Below are 7344 nucleotides of genomic sequence, written 5' to 3'. Positions count from 1 at the left end.
AGTGGCTTAACGTTATTGAATACCAAACAAAGCCCTACACGGAGCATCAAGGAGCACTGAGGGTTTCAGCAATCCAATTAATTTACCAGACATACAGATTTTGGCACACAATGCCTTTATCAATGCTGGTTATGAAATAAATATTGCATCTCAAGTATTTAAATGCACCTTAACTCACTTCGATTGGAGGATCAGTCATAGTCATCAAAGGTGGACTACTTGCTGTACGTATGTTACCTCATTAGCATGGCGCCATCATTACATGGTGTTTCAGACAGTAGTTAGTCCCAATCATGGTGCCTGTATATTTAGTGCACCTTCACTAGATATTTTTACCACCATCAATCAATCAATCAGGGTTTTTTTAAGCGTGCTACTCACCGGTGAGGGTCTCAAGGCACTGGGGTTGGGTGAGGTTGCAGCTCCGGGTTTGCCAAAAAGCCAGGTCTTGAGGCTCTTGAGCTGAAGGTGTGCAAGGTGGGGGCCTTACTGTGCACCAAGATCCATTGCTGGCATTTTGGCTTGGTTAATACATTCCTTCTTTACTTACCCCAAAAAAGCGGTCTCACATGAATAATTGTACTCTGCCCCCTCATTTGGCCGCCAGTGTCAAGTCAAAGTGCAACGCACCGCATACGCGGGTTTTCAGTAGCAAATGTCTCCATTTAAATTATGTTGACTAAGTGTCTCCCGGTTATACACTCCATCTCATCTGAGACAGCTCAGGCGGACTTTGTAAAATACTGTAACCCAATTGCCACTTTATGCCTGCTAAATACTTTTTAGAGTGGGTGCTCCATGCATGTAAAGGGTTTCACTTTATTGAATCCCAAACAACGCTCCACACAGAGCATCAAGGAGCACTCAGCAGGTGTCAGCAATCCTATTCATTTACCAGACAGGAGCCTTTCACCACACATTGTCTTTCTCTTTTTTTTTTTTAAATATATTTTTATTTTAAACTTCAAAAAGCACACATTTTAAAATAATACAAATTTTCCTCTTACATTAGTTCATCTCACAGTATAAAAAGAAATCTTAAATCAAAACAAAATAAGCTCAAGAGAAGGAAGCCAATGCATCAAAGTATCATATTATAACATTTTGTAAACAAATTCGTAAATCATCAACAAATCCTATCAGCCTATTCCTGTTCTCCACTTCTCCAAGGGTCCCCATATTTTGATACCTCGAGCTCTCCCCATCCTACCTTTTCTTGCATATATATGTTTCTCTAGATTATGTATAGCAATAAGATGCGATAACCATGTTTGCATGGATGGGGGACTCTTATCTAGCCATACTCTAGCTAACATTAATCTAAAGACAGCAGCTACCATAAACAAAAACATTGCATCGCCTGGATCCATTTGAACATTTCCCGCGTCAACTCCCAACATAATTAAACTTACTGTAAGAGTTATCTTTATCCTTAGTGAGTTAACTAGAAAATGCTCAATATCCTTAATTAATGTATATAGCTGAGGACATGTAGCAAACATGTGGACAATATCTGCCTCAGTGGAGTTACATCTGGGGCAAGTAATACCCTCGGTACCCCCCCATTTCACGATCATGGCTGGAGTGTGATATAATGAGAATAAAGTTTTGTAATGTTGGGATTGCAGGGGGGCAGAGCAGAGCATGGACCGACCTAGTTCCAGGGATTCGTTAAAAGATTCAGGAGTAGCCTCTATTCTCTCACCCCATTTATCCCTATGCTTATCCAGGTCGTCTGGTCTATTTTTTTGCCAAAGCAGCATATATTGTCCTAATGGAGTGTTCCTCCCCCGTAGTTATCCCTTCTATCAATTCATTTGGTTGAAAACCCAACGGCCCCCCTTGTTTGTTCCTTAAAAAACTCCTAATCTGAAGGTATTTAAAAAAAGTCCCTTCTATTTATTTTATATACATTTACCAGATCCTCAAATTGTACAATCGCCTCTGAATTTATTAAATCCCCAATTTGATGTATCCCTTTGTCTTCCCAGCCCGCCATTACTGATTCAGTAATCAGCAACACATTGTCTTTCTCAATGCGGGTTGTGAAAAGTGTATTGTATGTCAAGCTTTTAAAAGCATCTCAACTCACTTAATATATGATCTACTGGCAGTCGCTTAGGTAGTTGGTTACAGTTAGGAATTAGTTTCCATAGGAAAATAGTTTTTTATTTTGCTAATAACTTTGGCGCCATTTCATGAATCTTCATTACATTTTCAAAACTGCTTCTTTCTGGAAAGGTTCAGCTGCTATCTGGAAAGTTTGCTGGTGACTCATCAAGTGAGGGCTAAGAAAAACAGGCAGTTCCAAAATGCATTTTTTCCATGCAATTTACCTACATGGATTTTAGACACAACTACAGTCCGAACCGCTGAATGGAATTACACGAAATTTGGCAGAGAGCAAAACTTGGTCCAGAAAGAGTGCTTTTGTAATTTGATGTAAATCTGTTCAGTAGTTCTGGAGTAAATAAATAGGAAATATTTATGTTTATCTAGAGACACCAGTCCATCGCGGTGAATACATGGATCCACCCGCCAATGGCAATGCCGTGATGGGCCGACCGCAACCTGAGAAAAAAGTTGCGGCTGCCATTTTGTCTTGAAAAATAAAACTTAAAACTGATAGCTGGGGTCAGGGTAGAAGAAGACAAGGAGATTTCCAGTACCTACAAAAAAGTGAGATGTAGTCATTTTTGGACTTATAGAGGTTCGGGACAAAATGACAAAGCTCCATGCCAAAAGAGGCAACCTCTGCAGCTCCAAAATAGTGATTTGTCCCGCTCTGAGCTTTTACCATCAAAGTTCAAGGCTAACGCGAGACCGTTGAAAAAAACATCCAACTTTCATTAAAGAGCTCGTTATTTTTATCACCCTGCCTTGCACTGCTGGAGGATTTTGAGAACCAGAATGCTTACTAAGTCCGAATGTGAACCTGGACAAAGTACAAACTTATTCCAGTGGCAAAATGACATCAGCAGCTACAGAATGTATTTTCTTGGTGCCAAAATCAAAGAACTAGGAGGGACTCTACCTATCTGACTTTGCCGGACCCTCAGTGGCTAAGCAGCCTCAGTGCCCACTGTTGTAGTCTGTATTCCAGAAAAAAGACTGAGGGGGCGTATTTAGGGTTTAGTAGAAGGAAAGGAAAACCTTACAATTGTCTTCCTCCTGACTGTGAAACCTCTGGTTCCTTCACCAAATTTAGACGCAACAGCACCATTATGTTACCATTAGCGGAGCTTCAGGTGGCGATCCACCACAGCATCACTAGGTACTAGTGTCACTCAGACCACCCTTACTCATTTTTCCTGCCTTTATCTGCCATGCAAGATTTTGCTGATGTGGACAGGGAAAATGTAGAACTCCCCTTCCCCCATACACATTAGAAAACAATCTCCATGCGTTGCTGCTACTTGTTGTTTGTTTTGGAAAACAGTTTTCCTGTTTGGGAGTTTGTTTTTTCTAAGCAAAAAGTTTGTAGAGTTGGTGCTGTAAACGTGGCACATACTTTCCTAACGTGTCATGACCAGCCAGAGCAGCAATTTCTAAGCACAGCAGATGGTTCGCACCCCTGGTAAATCACCCTCCAAGCTCCAACTAATCCACTAAGTCCTAAAACAGGTTTTGAGATTTAAGATAGTATGGTAACTTTGTAGGATAACCCCTCCTAAATTAATAATTTAAAATTTCACAAAGGAACTACATCCTACTCTTTACTTTACCAATATGATTTTCCAATGGTTTCTCAAAGCCATAATGCAAGGGGTTAGTCAAGAAGGTAACTCAGGTTTGTGAATAGTTTACATATGAAGTCTACACTTACACCTTCATGTAACCTTACTTCTTTGTGCTATGCAAAAAGTCCAAGTATAAAACTTCTCAAAAGTATAGACTTACACATCTCCACCCTCTGAAAAAGGGAATGGAGCCAAATTTACAAGCTTATGTTACCACTACAAAAATAGAAACAATATCAAGTTCAGCGCCAAAAAGGGACACTCAGTAGGTAATAATGGTGGTAGGGACTTAAATTATATTAAATTACTTAAAACCGTTCAAAATATAAAGAAATATAATTTAATGTTTTATGCAATAAAAAAAGGTATATTAAATATTGAAATATTTTTTTACATTTTTAAATGAAGCATTAATGTTAGATTTCATGTTAATAAAATATAATTAGATACTTCTAATTAACTCTAGCCATAATTTTAAATCATTATTAATGCATTATAAAAAACATTTGTTTACAATAGGTGAGAATTATTGTTTTACTTTAAACTTCCTCAGAATAAATATATTTAAATGAATCAAAGCTTTTATTTAAAACTAAGGGGCAAATTACGACCACCAGACTCGCATTGGCGCAGTGGTGATGGTCCTGTGGTTACCGTATTCTGAGGAGGCTTATCAGATTGCCATCGCTGTGCCAGGAAACCCTTGTTCCCTTGTGGTGGTGCATCAGACCGAATGATTTTCGGTGGTACATTTTGGAAAATTTAGATAGTGGCCTCCACAATAGTCCGGATGACTACAGAAAAAAAGTGAAGTATTTTGGATCTTTACTTTGTCAACCCACACAAATGGTTTAAACAATGAAATCCCTTGGGAGAACGCCATTAAATACAATACTAGATAAGCTACGTCCCTCACACTTCTACCCCCTCGCTTTTCAGAAATCATATTGAGCATTGAACTCTCTGCATAGCAGTTTAACATTAGTTAAACTTTAACTTAGGTGCACGTAATATAGAAAATGGGGCCTCTTAAACCCCTTTTATACATTGTTCCCTTGTCATCACATCATTTAAATTATGTTTTTTACTTGGTAGCAGTTCTCTCTCTTCTTCTTTATCATTTTCATGTTCTATATAGCTTTCATTATTTGCTGCGGCTCCATCCGCGACCGCATCAAATATATTAATATTAGCTAACAATAACTGTTTTCTCGACTGCAGCAATTTATTCTTGCAGGAATCTTTTCGATATTTGCATTTTTCACATTAATATGAATTTGCCGGTCTTGATATCTTACAGCCTTATTCATCAAGGCCAAATCGGCTCGCAAAGGGCCAGATTCTGAGAATCTGGCCCTTTGCGAGTGCGATTTTTGCATTTGGGATTCATCTTCCCAAATGCAAAAATCACTATTGCGATCTCGCAATTTTGCGAGGAATTACATTTAAGGAATCTCTATTTGAGATTCCTTAAATGTAATTCATCATCCACATTTAGTTTGCGAATTCGCAATTTCTGGCCGCAATTTACCGCGAGGTCAAACCTCGCGGTAAATTGCGAAAAACTCAGAAAAATGCATTTCAATGCATTTTTCTGAGTTGCATGTTACACACACACATGTCCTTTGGACATGTGTGTGTGCAACACCTGTGTCAAATGTCATTTGAGGGGTGCTACAGGGTGTCCTTTGGACACCCCTGGCACCCTTCAAATCGCAATCTTATTTGCGATTAGCAAATTGCTAATCGCAAATAAGGAATACTCCCCATTCATTCCTATGGGCCTTTTGGCCCACAGGAATGAATGGGGAGTTTTTCCTTATTTGCGATTAGCAATTTGCTAATCGCAAATAAGGAATCAGTAGGAATCGCAAAAAATTTTGCTAATCCTACATGAATCCCGTTTTGCGAGTCCTTAATAGCGATTCGCTATGATTCGCTATTAGGGCCTCGCAAAACGGGAGATTAATGAATCAGGCTGATAGTATTTTCTTTATTTCTATACTTTGGTCATCATTCTGATCTCAGCCCTGTCAGTTAGCCTTCTAGTGTCTAACCTTTACTTGCCTGCGATATGCATTTTAACAGCTTCCGGGTTACGTGATGACCTTTCACGTCATCGCGGCACGCTAGGACCGTTCTCTTTGCTTTAAATTTGGTGTCCCCGCGTTCGATCGCATTTTCCCGCTGGCAACACTGCACCAAGGACTTGAGTATATCACTCTCATGTAAGTACTAGCAGGGACCTTTTACATATATCTCTGTATCCCGCCACTATAGTTTAGTCTATTTTGCTCAGGACGTGCGGAGTGTTTTCGCTTATCCCCACTCTGGTTTGTTCCCTTTGGCAGATCATTGACAAACAAGTACCTTACCTACTAGAACACCTACACTTTGTGTGTGGCATAGAGGATTCATATATCCTTGAAATACCTCTATGTCCTTATATCCAGGTAACTTTTGGTCTCATGATCATATCATTGTAGGATTATAAGTCAGCTCTAATACAGGTTCACAACTTTGCATGTTTTATTTATTCCAACACAGGTCCATATTTGCCAGTGGGGGCGCAACCAAATACATACCACAATATCTCTGGACATTTTCTAAGTAAAATAAACAGAGGTAATCTTTGTTTACATAGTAATTTAAACAGAGGTTATCCTCATTGTCTTAGCTTGGATTATTATTAGGTCACTTACCACCGGCATGTCGATTTCTCTTCCTCATCATAGATTTACCCATCATTTTTCTATATGGGCTAGAATATCGCCACGATTTTATCTACCTGCTCAATCTACTTGTACTGGTCGGATGTTCTCTCCAGGTACCAGCATTATCTTTAGGGTAGTTTTGCTCTGGAGCATGACCACTTTCATTTATCTGATTACCATGTCACTATTTACCTTAGATTTGCAGTACTGCACTTCGTTTTTATCTCGTTGGTTTCAAGCACATGGTCTTTTCATCTATCAAAGCAGTTCTAAAACATACGATCAGGCATTTCTACAGTATCCCCTATTAAACAGATTAACACTCTAGACCACTTCTGTTATCAACTCCCCTTTTTAACTTTACTTCCGCTTTCTCTTTATTCCTGTACATTAATACAGATATCAAGCACTCTACAGTTTAGCAGTGCATCGTTTGCAGTACAGATATTTTGTCCTGCATTGGTAAGACTGAGCACTCCCCCTTTTCACTGCTTGATGGTTGTAACTTTGGTGATATCATGTTTTCCAAATGAGTACAGAGGCTATACTATCCTTTCCTCTCCTTATCTTCTTCGGATTTATTAATATAAATTCACTACTTGATCTACTGTATCATACTTTGATCCTTTATTCTCTGCTTTCTTTTTATATCTGGGACACATGATTACATGAATAGGGAAATCACACCACTCTCTCTACTATTGTCCTTTGTGTACCTATTTTATTTGCAGTTAATTAGCCTCAATATACTGAAGTTTGTATTTTGTAAAGGTTGAAATGTATATTACTTATATTTTAGAACTCCCGTGATTCTTCTGAAGAAGGCGGTACATCGCCGAAACGCGATTCGAGATTCATTACAACAGTAAATTCACTGTGTGATTATCTTG

The 7344-nt window shown here is 38.9% G+C and overlaps 1 long non-coding RNA gene across 1 annotated transcript; it reads left to right on the top strand.

Moving 5' to 3' along the window:
* Positions 1-5869: 5869 nt before the first annotated feature.
* Positions 5870-6653, top strand: LOC147750830 (uncharacterized). The gene is made up of 4 exons (XR_015299873.1): positions 5870-5968; positions 6092-6193; positions 6288-6365; positions 6476-6653. It is a non-coding gene; the product is annotated as an uncharacterized LOC147750830 (long non-coding RNA).
* Positions 6654-7344: the final 691 nt, after the last annotated feature.

This window comes from Lissotriton vulgaris, chromosome 1_1 (assembly GCF_964263255.1).
Source record: "Lissotriton vulgaris chromosome 1_1, aLisVul1.2, whole genome shotgun sequence".
NCBI classification, from domain to species: domain Eukaryota; kingdom Metazoa; phylum Chordata; class Amphibia; order Caudata; family Salamandridae; genus Lissotriton; species Lissotriton vulgaris.
This window is presented reverse-complemented; position numbering and strand designations above follow the sequence as displayed.